This window comes from Bos indicus, chromosome 1 (assembly GCF_029378745.1).
Source record: "Bos indicus isolate NIAB-ARS_2022 breed Sahiwal x Tharparkar chromosome 1, NIAB-ARS_B.indTharparkar_mat_pri_1.0, whole genome shotgun sequence".
Lineage (NCBI taxonomy): Eukaryota > Metazoa > Chordata > Mammalia > Artiodactyla > Bovidae > Bos > Bos indicus.
In genome coordinates this window covers 154,919,294-154,933,157 of record NC_091760.1, presented here as the reverse complement: position 1 = coordinate 154,933,157, position 13,864 = coordinate 154,919,294, and the positions used below count along the sequence as shown (strand labels likewise).

At 36.5% G+C, this 13,864-nt stretch overlaps 1 protein-coding gene across 14 annotated transcripts in view; it reads left to right on the top strand.

The window, feature by feature from the left end:
• TBC1D5 (TBC1 domain family member 5) overlaps positions 1 to 13,864 on the top strand; it is a 592,732-nt gene that overhangs the window by 71,452 nt on the left and 507,416 nt on the right. The window lies entirely within an intron of this gene.

Sequence of the window (13,864 nt, the reverse complement as noted above, 5' to 3'; positions counted from 1 at the left end):
GTTTTGATTTTTTTCTTTGTGGTTCTTTAAAATTAAAGTATTAGCTCTAAGGCAAAAGTATGTTCATTGCAATGCCCAGGGATTTTTTTTTTTTTAAGTAATTTATGATAGTTATAAAAGTTCAGTTATGCTTTGTTTAGCTCTAAATTTACCTGTTTAGGGTTCCTGCTGATAGAATATTTGTTATGTGGATACTCATTGTAGAGTCACTTACAGATTAATAATATAGCCTATAGTCTGTAAACTGAGACAGAACATGTAAACTTCAGTCTTCATTATCCTTGGTATCTCTAAAGAGCAGGTCGGTTGATTTAGAATAGAAAATGGAGTTTAATGGCAAAGCTGTTTTACTACTGGAATATTTTTAGGAAAGTTCAGAGAAATGATGTCCAACTTAGATTTGGATCCCTAAGATATAAAGTTGACTGATGTAGGGTTTGTTCTTTTTTTTAAAATTCCTGCTATATGTGTATTTGGAAAGCAGCATAATGTTTATATGGATTTTTATATCATTTTTCATGACATATTTATTTTATACCATATTTCTTGTGGAAAGTTTTAAATCCCTTATTTTAATGAGCTAAAAATGGACAGAGGTCTTTATAAATGCAAGCTATAGTTTCTCTGACTTTACCTAGTGATTCTCATATGTAAAGTTTCTATTTTTCACCAAATGAACTATTTCTTCGTAGTTCTGATGCTGTTTCATAATCATAAGGTGGAGCATGTTCTATGTGTTCTCTTTCTGACTGGGTTCAGTCAGTGGGTTAAAGCCGTTGTCTGGGTCATGGGTACCATGTGCACAGCATGGGCTTCGTCTGGGTTTGCCTGCAGTGAGTTACTGTGCACTTTACAGTTTAACACTTCAGAGGGATGCAACAGTGTACACTTTGAAATATATGCTGTGAAATACGGAGAATGACCTCTGTAGAAAGGTTTCACTATAGAATTGTAAAATGTGCATATGTAAACTCAGAATTCTTATTTTGAAATATTGACTATATGAATATTTAATTGGGATATTGCTTTAGTGCCTTCATATGCTTGCCTTAGAGGGAGTGTCTTCCTTTGACTTACATTCGTGGATTTAAAATGTGTGTATTATACATATCTTTGACTCTTCTGTTCTGGAGATGAACAACTACAGATATTGTTAGGTATGGAATTTTATTTTAAAATGTGCTTCAAGATGCCACTGTGGACTTCTTTCAGAGACAATAGCCTTCTCCAGTGTTGAGTAAGATCTCCAATACTAATGTAATATTCCACACTATACCATGTATCTGTGAATACTAGCTGTGTCGTCCAAGTGATTTTTAATGGAAAGTTTCAGATACACATATGTGTACACACCCATGCACAGGTGTGTGAAATTGCCTCCTGAATACTCTCACAGGACTTGTTTTTGAAAAGAGGCAGCAGTGGAGACTGCCATGATAATAGCTAGCATTTGCAGTGGAGACTGCCATGATAATAGCTAGCGTTTGCAGTGGAGACTGCCATGATAATAGCTAGCGTTTGTTGAGCAGTTACTTTGTGCAGGCACAGTGCTGCACGCAGTGCTCATATCTTTTACGTGGATTGTTTGTTACTCTTCCAAGTGAGAGAAGTATGGTTGTTATCTCCATTTTATGAATGAGGAAACAGACGTAGGTCATTGCCACACAGCTGACGGTAAGTAATGGCGCTGAAACTGGTCCTCGTTCAGCCTGAGTCCCAGGGTCCTTAGCCCATTACAGTTCCCAGTGTACAGTTGGTATAATGTAGCTTTTCATTTGAGGTGTTTCTGTTTGTTGCTTTTAGAGGCTGTAGTTATTTATATCTCTGATAGGCTTCACTTGCCAAGTATATTCACTTTGTACTACATTTGGTCATCTTTTTTAAACCAGTAGGTAGTGCTTGAGCTTCTTGATTTTTCTTATAATCCTGTATAGTGGATCCATATTAAATACTGAAGACTAATTTGTACCTCAGGGAGATTGAATGTTTGCCTGCTGGATATCTAATTCTCAGACTACTTCTTTTGACTCTTAAGCCCATGGCCATTTCCAGGGCTCTGTTAAGTCAAATCTTGGGTGACAGTGTGAGTACCATAAATAACTGTAGTTGTATGAATGCCAAAACAGTAGTGTAAACTAGTATCATCCTGGGTGAACTGAGACCTGTGGTCACCCTAGTAACATCTCAGATTCTTATTGAGTAGTTACAGTGTTGATAATGCATGTTTAAGAGAAGTCTTAATTCATGTGTAATGTTTTAAAAAATACTTTGTGATAAAACACACTCCTATTATGACCAGTATTTATGTGTTTTTGTTAAGCAACTTAGGCAGTTTGTGTTTATGACTTTTATAAAATGTGATTCTGATGTTTTATAGCTTTTGGAGCCACTGAAATAAAATAAAAAAATGTAAATGGTGAAAGTAAAGAGGTATTGCTATTGGGAACAGAAAGACGAGTATGGAAAACATGGTCATAGTAGAATAGATAGTAGTTCTAAAGTTTCTCTTCATAGCATACATTATGGGATTTTTTAAAACATAATTTTATTTATTTATTTTTGGCTGTGCTGGGTCTTCGTTGCTTTGTGGGCTGCTTTTCCCCTCTGGTCGTGGCGAGTGGGGACTGCTCTGCAGTTGCTGCCCAGGCTTCTCGCTCCCGTGGCTTCTCCGGCTGCAGAGCACAGACTCTAGAGTGCGTGGCCTTCTGCAGCTGAGGCCGTGGACTCCGTGGCTGTGGCCTGAGCTCTTGAGCACCAGCCAGGAGGTGTGGCTCACAGGCTTATGTGGGATCTTCCCGGACCAGGAATCAAGCTAGCATCCCCTGTATTGGCAGGTGGATTCTTCACCTCTGAGCCACCAGGGGAGCCCCTTTACAGGACTTGTAGTACTTGTTTTAGCTTTGTAAATCTTCTGATAAATTTGACATTGTATGGAAAACTGTTTCTATTTGTTAGACCTTCAGAATTTATAATTTTTTTATTATATGATCCAGTAGTCTTTTTTTCCCTTAAAATATGTTGCATGTCATTTATATTGATAAGTTGGCTGTTTTGCCAAAACGATGGATTTCTGAAAACAACTGTGTTCCTTGGTGAGAGTCTGTGGGGAGATGGGGGTCTGTAGAAGAGAGTTGCTGAAAGTTTTTAGTTTTTATATAGTTTTCTTTTTAATTCTCTCGACATGTGTTTAATAAAGTCATTACTAGATATTAAACTTAAATTTCTAGGTTTTTTTTTTTTGGCATTTAGAGTATAGATGACTTGTTAAGTTGAACCTAGGTAACCACACTGGCATATTTGTATTTGAATGTATATTGAAAAGAAAAAATTCTCTTGCGATAGTTCTTATTCATACATTCATCACTCTTTGTGTTCAGAAAAGCCTATTATGCCTTGAACAAAGGTAAGAGCTTCCATATATTCTGTCTGAAGTTTGTCACAGTATGAAGCACTTGGTAAAATAGTACTGTAACTATACGAGTAATAACATAGCCTATGTGTTGGCTCTGAGAATAGCTCCTTTGTAACAAGTGAAAGTACAGCCAAAGGTCATGTTAAACACAGAGTTTCTTTCACACCTCATCCATTTTGTGGATAGCATGTGAAGTAGTTCGGGTCCTGCACTGATACTTTAAGACAGCGACCTAAGGTTGTTCCCATGGAAGTGTCTGAAGTATCTTTCCCCTACCTCCCATGTGGTTGCAAAATTTGGCATGAATACAGTGTATTTGAATTCTGCACGAATTAAGTAGAACCTTATTAAATTTAGAGTTTGCAGAGTCAAAGGGGCCTCTTGTCCTCCAGGGGTTTCTTTTTAGGGCACTAGATAGCATTGACACGTACCAGTCTTTAATAACACTGCATCCTGTTCTGACTCAATGCGTTGCCTTAGTATTGATGCTGTTTAGTGAAACACTAAATACCAGACAACACTGCAGCAACAAAAGCAAAATAAAAGCACACAAATGAAACTGTAGAAGCACCGCATGCCTGTGCATGTACAATCTGATGATTAGATTCTACTTTTGGCTTTAATTTAGCTAAGTAAAAGTTGAAGTGTTGAGAAGGCCATTATATAGGAAAGCTTTCTATTAAAAACCTTATATAAATAGAATATGCATATGTTCTAGAGTGGATAACAAATCTCTTTAAGTTAGCCTCAGTACACCATACCAAAAAATATAGGCTGAAGAAAGAATGTTTGGAAGAGGATAAAATTGACAAGTCATAATTTTTAGTTGATAAAAGTGTTTGCTTCCGTGTTTGAAGCATGTTTTTTGATACTGTTGCCCACTGTCGCATTCTTTTTGCTATAAGACTATTAAAGTATGATTTCCAAGCAAGGGTGGTGTAGGCTGATGAGAAATAGGGCAGTTGAGGAGTGCTGTCACTTGTCACAAAAATTGTGGGAATGCTTCTCACATTTAATGGTTGGGAATCAGGGATGCTGGGTGTCCTGCATGGGACAATCTCAGACTACAGAAAATTGTTCTGAGTACCACGTAGCTTTGAATATCTGCTTGGTTAAACTCTCTTCAAAGATAAAGCAATAACACTTCAGTCTATAATATTGTTGACAGTTGTTTTGCAAGATGTTATGTGAATAGTTTGATACTTAGGGGAAGTTTGTGTGGAGGGGAAACTTAAGTAGAGTGAAGAAATTCTCTCAAAATTGTACTTACTTCACACATTCTTTCCACTTGCTGATTTATAGCATTTCTAACTGGATAATCTAGTTGAAAAGTTTTCAGTTCAGCAGTGCAGTTTCCTGGAAGCTCTGATTGCAGATATGTGATAGAGTATTTAAGACTGTTTTAAAAACAAACTAAATTTAAAATTAATGGATCTAAATGAATTGTTTTATTAGTTGATAAGGCATGTTTAAAGATATTTCATGATTGCCATCCTAAATGTTAAAGTTTTGTTTTTAGAATGATAAATACATTGTTAAACATATATTTTAAAATTCTTTATTGTTAAGTTGTATGTTGTGTTGTACCAGTGTTACTTTGGTACCACCTCCAATAAGCAGTCTATCCAACTTTTATGTAACTTTTTATATTTCTTTACTTACACCACTGGTTGTTCTATATTTTAGAGGGATATGGTCTGTTGCAGAATTTTTAACTACTGGAGACTTAATAACTTAAGAGAGTGTAGGTTTTCTGGGGTAGGTTGTAACTGCAGTGTAACAGCCTTAGCATAGATATTAATAATTATTTTGACACTACACTTAAAAATAAAACCCAGGTCAGTTGCACTAATACCACATTTCATAGTTTTCTCCTTCTAACAGTATATAATTTATCTTGACATTTCAATCATTATTTCATTAAAGCTTATTTCTGTCTTTCTTGTCACCTTCAATTTAATTTTTGTCTATAATCACTTATCTCAGTACTAATTTTTATTCTAGGGTTCTCCTATACCTCTCCTCTTTTCTTTTTTTGTACTTTTTATAGAGAATAACTTGTCATCTTTTTCCTTTTTGATTCAAACTTACTGTATATAGGTACAAATATGTGACTGCTTTATTCCCTTTTGAATAGTTATGCCTAAGCATTTGTTGTGGTTAGGAATTAGAACTGATTTTTTGAAAACTATTCTGTATGTAGTTAGATTTTATTAACTCTGAGTTTCAGTTCAGGGAAGGAAAGGGGCACTGGACGTGTGGGCTGAGAGCCGTTGTTGGGAAATGTGCACTTATTCTTTACAGTTCTTCTAACTCTTGAGCTTAAATGATACTTCCAGACCAGATTGGAGCTTCTTATATGGATGAAAAAAATGTCAAAGCCAACAATTCACAGAAAAATATTTTAGCAAAAACACTTGTCTAGTTAGGAATATAGGGGCTTACTTTGATTTCTTTGATAATTTGTAAGTGAAAATTAGCTGCATATAAAATATGCATAATAATGGGATTGAAAAATGAGATACTATCTACAAGGCACCCAAATAGAATGAGCTTACTTTTTCACTTAAAATCTGAAAAATAACTAATGATAACCAACCAATTATGGGGGAGTGGTGTGACTTAGAAATAGATAACTGATGTAATCATTGACAGACATTTTGAGCAGTTGCTAATATCTCAAAATCATTTCCTTGCTTAATAGAAACTATACACTCCTTTTGTTGGCTTTTTAAGTGAAACCAAATTATAAAATAATACAGTTAAACCATATCTCAGGTGAAAATGTGTGTGTACCTGTGTTTTTGTTTAGATAAATGATTTTACTTATCTTCAAAGTGATAACTGTTTATAGTGCATATAAGCATAACTTGAGAGATAAATGTGTAACAGTTTGGTAGTCACTTGATACTGGTTTAATGTAAAGACTGTTAACCTGCAGACTAAATCATTGTCATGGGAATTCCCTCCAATCTCTGTGGCATCTTTGGTCAAGGAATACTTGCTGCTTTTAATTTTTTAAAATTGAAGTGTAGTAGGTATATAGTACCAAGGGAACTTTCATGCAAGATGGGCTCAGTAAAGGACAGAGTGGTATGGACCTAACGGAAGCAGAAGGGATTAAGAAGAGGTGGCAAGAATACACAGAAGAACTATTCATAAAAAATCTTAATGACCTGGATAACCACAATGCTGTGATCACTCACCTAGAGCCAGACATCCTGGAGTGTGACGTCAAGTGGGCCTTAGGAAGCATCACTGTGAACAAACCTAGTGGACGTGATGGAGTTCCAGTTGAGCTGTTTCACATCCTGAAAGATGATGCTATGAAAGTGCTGCACTCAATAATGCCAGCAAATATGGGAAACTCAGCAGTGGCCACTGGACTGGAAATGGCCAGTTTTCATTCCAATCGCGAAGAAAGGCAGTTCAAAGAATGTTGAAACTACTGCACAGTTGCACTCATTTCACACGCTAGCAAAGTAATGCTCAAAATCCTTCAAGCTAGGCTTCAACAGTACGTGAACCGAGAAATTCCAGATGTACAAGCTGAATTTAGAAGAGGCAGACGAACCAGAGAGCACTGCCAACATTCTTTGGATAATAGAAAAAGCAAGAGAATTCCAGAAAAACATCTACTTCTGCTTCATTGAATACACTAAAGTTTTTGCCTGTGTGGATCACAACAAACTGTGGAAAATTCTTGAATGGCAATAGCAGACCACCTTACCTGCTTCCTGAGAAATCTGTATACAGGTCAGGAAGCAACAGTTAGAACTGGACATGGAACAACAGACTGGTTCCAAATTGGGAAAGGAGTATGTCAAGGCTGTATATTGTCACCCTGCTTACTTAACTTCTATGCAGAGTACATCATGTGAAATGCCAGGCTGGATGAAGCACAAGCTGGAATCAAGATTGCTGGAAAAAATATCAGTAACCTTAGATTATGCAGATGACACCACCCTTATGGCAGAAGGCAAATAGAAACTAAAAAGCCTCTTGAAAGTGAAAGAGGAGAGTGAAAAAAGTTGGCTTAAAACTCAGCATTCAAAAAACTAAGATCATGGCATCTGGTCTCATCATTTCATGGCAAACAGAATGGGCAAAAATGGAAGCAGTGACAGACTTTATTTTTCTGGGCTCCAAAATCACTGCAGATGGTGACTGCAGCCACAAAACTAAAAGACGCTTGCTCCTTGGAAGAAAAGCTATGACCAACTTAGCATATTAAAAAGCAGAGATATTACTTTGCGGAAGAAACATCTGTATAGTCATATCCAATAGGCATGTATGGGTGTGAGAGTTGGACCATAAAGAAAGCTAAACACCAAAGAATTGATGCTTTTGAAGTGTGGTGTTGGAGAAGATTCTGGAGAGTCCCTTGGACTGCAAGGAGATCCAACCAGTCCATCCTAAAGGAGATCAGTCCTGGGTATTCATTGGAAGGACTGATGCTAAAGCTGAAGCTGCAATACTTTGGCCACCTGATGCAAAGAGCTGACTCATTTGAAAAGACCCTGATGCTGGGAAAGATCGAAGGTAGGAGGAGAAGGAGATGACAGAGGATGAGATGGCTGGATGGCATCACCGATTTGATGGACATGAGTTTGAATAAATTCCGGGAGTTGGTGATGGACAGGGAGGCCTGGTGTGCTGCAGTCCATGGGGTTGCAAAGAGTAGGACATGACTGAATGACTGAACTGAAATGATTTTCACCCCCTTCCCCCTCCACCATTTTTTAAAGTTGATTTTCTTTTTCCATTTCTTGTATTTGGAGATTCAGCTCCAGGGTAGTAGATGTGGGGTATGTGGGGTTGAATGTTCCTGAGCTGTGGGCAAAAGGCTTCACCTTTTCCTCAGTATCTTTTGTAAGTTCTCTTATGAGGTACTTCCTTTGAAAAGTTACTGATTTTCCAAAAATAAGATCTCTTTTGTGTCTGGGGAGGAAGAAGAAAATAAGCCCATGTGGTTAATCTTTGTTAAGTCAATCTTTCTATGTGCTGTTCACTCCTTACCGCTTTTGTGGCTAACTCAGCCTGTAATACACAGCTCTTGAAAGCTTCCCCTTATTTCTCAGTGTTGTCTCCTCACCTGCAAACCTTTGGAAAACACTTATACCATATTGTAATAATTAGTTCATTGCTTACCTTTGTAATAAAAACAGGAATTGTCTTATTTTTACCAGTGCTTGTGTGCAAAGCATTGTGCTCCTTGAATGAAAACATAAAATACAGAAATGAAATTGATGATAGGAGAAGGCAATGGCACCCCACTCCAGCACTCTTGCCTGGAAAATCCCATGGACGGAGGAGCCTGGTAGGCCGCAGTCCATGGGGTCGCTAAGAGTCGGACACGACTCAGCAACTTCACTTTGACTTTTCACTTTCATGCATTGGAGAAGGAAATGGCAACCCACTCCAGTGTTCTTGCCTGGAGAATCCCAGGGACAGGGGAGCCTCGTGGGCTGCTGTCTATGGGGTTGCACAGAGTCGGACATGACTGAAGCGACTTAGCAGTAGCAGCAGCAACAGTACCATTTTTTCAGAAGATATATTGAAAATAAAACTTAATGGAAATTTACCTTTTTAAATGTAAAATATTAGTATTGTTAGTTTCCTAGAGTAATCAAAAATGTCTTTATACTGAAGCTAAATTAGTGTTGTCATGACAATTTTTATTTCTTTATGCATTTAATTAAAAATTAAACTTTAAGATACTAAAAAATGGATGACTAGTGGATAGTTTTATGTATTAAGGGTAATATGACAGAATCATAGGAATGAGATGAGAATGGAGAAAAAAGTTTTGCCATCTTTGGTTAGCAAAGCATTCTAGTAATTCCAAGTGAAAATTCTAAGAAAATAGGATGTACTTGTTTTGTGAAAACCTGCCATATCCACAGATAAAAGGAAAACATCTGAATTAACACACGATTTCATCAAGAAACTCTGTCACTGTCTTGGGGTCAAGTTTTACCAGCAGAATTATCTGTTGTCTCTTTCTGGGAAGTTTTCCTTCAATCATATTTTTTTGTTTTATTTATTTCAGTTTTAATGGTAGAGAATGAAATTGTTGAGATAAGTCCATCAGCAAGTATGTACTGAGCATGTGTGATTGGCATGAAGGGAAGCTGAGGAGGTGTCGCTTCTGAGGGAAGATGTGTGCATGGCAGGCGCGGCCAGGACAGAGCTCAGTAGGAGCAGCCTTGTCTCAGCACTGCCTGTAATTAGTGGCCAGCGAATGGCCCAGATGGAGTTTATTTTACAATAATAATTTAGCCATCTTTAGTAGAATATTCACATACTCTTAAGTTGTATCTTAGTCATGATGGTATAAATCAATAAGGGTCAATAACTTGAAGTTACTTAACAGTGTCCTAAATTTTATTTTTAATATTTCTTTCTCATTTTAGCCCATTTACCCCATATATCTTTAGGGCCTAGTCATTTTTATCCTTGAGTTCACTTGCTAATTAGAAGTATTTAAAAAATTACATAGAGGTACTTTGGGGATATTGTATTTTTTACCTACTAACTTAAATACATACTATTACGTTTCATAAAAATCATTTAAGTTTCAAATATGAGGGATTTTGCACCAAAAAAGTTGGTGGCGAATTTTGTTGTACAGTAGTGTTTTAATCCATAAATCATGGTTTAATTCTGTTTTATGTCCATGTATTTTTAATTAATTCAACAGTCATATATTTTCAGGAGTAGTCTCAGGATAAAGTTAGATTATATTTTTTTATTCAAATGAATTTATTTTCTTCTGTCTTGATACCTTGTAATTCATTTGGAGTTTTGTTAAAATATGTTTAGAGTGTTTGAAGTTCGTACTTCAACCATTTCTGTCATTTAATCTCTCACACTTCCTCTATCTGTGTTTCTTTTGTCTGAATCCCACTGAACCTAGTATACAAACAAAACTTTATGGAAAAGCCCAAGTGAGGTACAGGAAAGTCCTATGGAGAGAAAATGTAACTCTTTTATTGCATAAACTTTTAAAATGTTGTCTAGCAAACTAGAACTGCTTAACAGATGTGACTGCTTCATTGTTTCAAATTTATGCCAATCAGAGTTGATAGGATTTGATCACACTCTAGTAGATTTATGAGATGAATTACAATATTGCATGACACGCTTCAAATAGAAAACATCAATATAAGTTGAATATGAGTTCTTGTTTAAGATAACAAGCCAGTAATTCTTTAAATCAGATGGTTGCTACTTTGAGAGAATATTGATCAGTTTTTGTGAAAATTAGTAGTATCTTTAATGTTTCCTTCATGGTGACATAAAGTATATTAAACTTTTGTTTTCTTGTACAAGTATAATTGTAAATAGGAGGCAGCTTGTTTCTATTTAGCTGTAGATGCCCTGTCATATTTCCGAAGACCTGTGAAGAAATGAGGCTGAACTGAAATTCGACTGCAAGTAATTTTCATACAAGTTAGAAAGCTTGTCACTGTGGTTCTGATTTCTTTAGAGTAAAATTTTATTAGATACATATAAAGACTTAAACTAGGAATATGTATGTATATTTAAGTAGAAGCTTAATACCCTCTATAAACAGAGAAAATGAGAAGGAACATACTAATGAAGTGATGGGTTCCCACTGGGGAGTTAGAACAGAAGAGTCGAGTCAGGCGCTGCAGCCTGTCTGCTCTACGACAAATGATGGGACCGGTATTCAAAGCCCCCCAGGAAGAGTGTTTTAACTTATTTAGGAACTCTCCGTGGTGAATTCTTTCAGTCTAATTTTGAAATAAAACCATGGAGTCTCCTGAGAACTAATGATCTGAAATTGGTCCTAAGCCAAATCACTTGTCAAAAGAGGATAGAAGTTTTAGTGTTTTAGATTGGAATTTAAAAATTTTTGAATATGAAGACCAACCAAAGCCATTATTTTTAAAAAGTTAGATAGACCGTTATGTTTCAGGTAAACATTGTAAAATTCTCTTAATTTTTTCGGAAACAAATTATGTACATTATGTCTTACATTTAAAATATTTAAGAAATCATTTAAATATTCACAGAAATACAGAGGATAAATAGAACTGGCAACCTTGTGTTGATATTTACCACGCAGAATTCATATGTTAATATTTACTGTATATATTTGTAAAAAGCATTTTAAAGTTCTTCCTTTCCCAGAGATAACCACCGTCCTGGAATTGGTTTATATCTTTCCTGTCCATGCTTTTAGGCTAGCATTCATGTGTTCATTAAGTGTTCTTACTAAACTGAAATGTTCTATTAGTCTTTATGCAGTTTGCCTTTTAATCTTTTTTTACCCAACATTGTTCTGAGCTGTTCTTTGCCTTTGAAACATCTAGTTTATTGATTTTAATTGCTCTTTAATATTCCATGGTAGCACAACATTAGTACAACAGTTTGGGTCTCTCTTTCTCTTTGGATGGGCGTTTTTAAGCGTCAGGAGACTTTCAGCAGATACCCCCGCTGCTCTGCAGGCCTCCGGGTCTGCAGCACAGTGGACAAGCTGCCATCAGCTCTTATGCCACAGTGTCCACGTGCTGGCATTAGGCAGCATCCTCGGCCGTTTGGTGCCAGTAGACTGTGCCCTGCTCTATCTTTTCTTGCTGAAGTTCCTCTGACATTTAAAATTGATCGCACAGAAGCCTGCCGACCACCTTGTCCTACTGCTCTTTTTAAAGAATGTCCTCCTATCCTCCCTTACCCCTATGAGAAAACATCTTATCCTTTTGATATTTGTTTTAAAAAGATGCCTTTTGTTTTATTTTCCAGTTTTAATGTTTTTATTTTATTTTAACCTGCAGGAGGCTAGGACCTCTGCCATCTGAGGGTTTATTTTGCCATAGCAACAAGTGCACTGGTCTGTGTGTAAATACGATGTGGTTTGACTTGATGTAAACAATATGCTTTTGTGCCCAGGTCATTATATAATTGTTTCAGTTAATGACAGTAAAGTATTGAGTCTTGAAAATGATGCACTCTTGTTTGTGAACATTTTTGAGTTTTTAAGAAATTATTTGAAAATTTTATCTAAATTCCATTCTTTTTTCACATTTATAATTTTCATTAGTTGGACTTATTTTAATGCATTTCATATTTTGGTGGAAGTCACATATTCAGACATATACAAAGCCTTGTATTACACATTAAAATTTGAATTGTGGTTCTCTCTCAAAGTACTGAAGAGAAAGCTAATACTCTGTGAAATTCCTTGTACGTCCACCAGCTTGATGTGCTTCATAGAATGCCAGGTATTAGAATATTAATATTATTAACCCTTTCACTGAGAGTACTTCTTGGAATAAAAAAAGATTAGTTCCATATCACTTCTTGCCTATCAGTTTCAGAAAGCTGAAAAATGTTTATGCTATGCGATAAACAGATGCTGCTCTAACAATGTAATACATTATGTACCAAAAATGATCTCTCTTTTAATCATAGATACTGATTTAATGAGACTAGACTAGCGTACATCAAAAGTGGATTTAAGATGTAATTTTTTTTTGTTTTCTGTGTTTTTTCTACATAATTAATAGACATACCTTTTACCGTCATTGTCAAAATTTTTGGAGTATTTATTTCTTTGATTTTTGCCTGTGTTTTCTTTTTTGAATTTCAAGGGGTATGTAGTTGTCTCATAAACTCATTCAAGATAGCTACTAAAATATTTTAAAGAAGCTGCCCTGTATTAAGTCTATTTTGCATGAAAAAAAATCCGGTGTGTTCATGTTTTAAAGTTTCAACCTTTTTTGAGGGAGAACTGTGTTTTCTGTAACTTAGGGTGTTCTAGGGGAAGCAGTCTTCAGCGAGTGGTCTGTGCTCCTGGCCGACAGCCTCCGGCCCAGTGTGCTTAGGTGCTGCCGAGGTCTGTTGTCCAGCGTCCCTGGAGCCGCCCTCAGCGGGGAGAGCTCTCCCGGGCTCTGCCTTGCTTTCCTCTTCTCCTGCCCTTATTCCCTCCAACTCCCCTGCAGTTAGTTGCTGCCTTTGAGCCCTGAAATTCTTCTTCACTGGACTGTACATTTTGACTGACAAATCTGCCTTTTCATATGGTCAGATAGTTCTGTATTTGGAAAAATATTCCTACTGTATGTTTTATTCCACTGAACCCAGCAGAGTTAAATGCAGTTTGGATGCATAGGGAAGAATTAATGATTGGAAGATACAGAGTTGGTAAATTATTTATTCTGGCCCCGAGGAAGCTGAAGAGCTGAGTGAAAGACTAATAAATCATTTGTGGTAGTGCTGGTTGTCACTTCCAATTATTTTAGACGGTTTTGTGATAAACGGCAGCACCTGCTAGATGTGTGCACACCCTCCCTGGATGCTGGTGCTGCGGTTTGTTAGGCCATGGTCAGAGGCAAGTTTGTGCCAAGTTTATTCAGTTTGGAAAGGAAATGACTCTTTTTTTTTTAATTTAATTTTTTTTAACTTTACAATATTATATTGATTTTG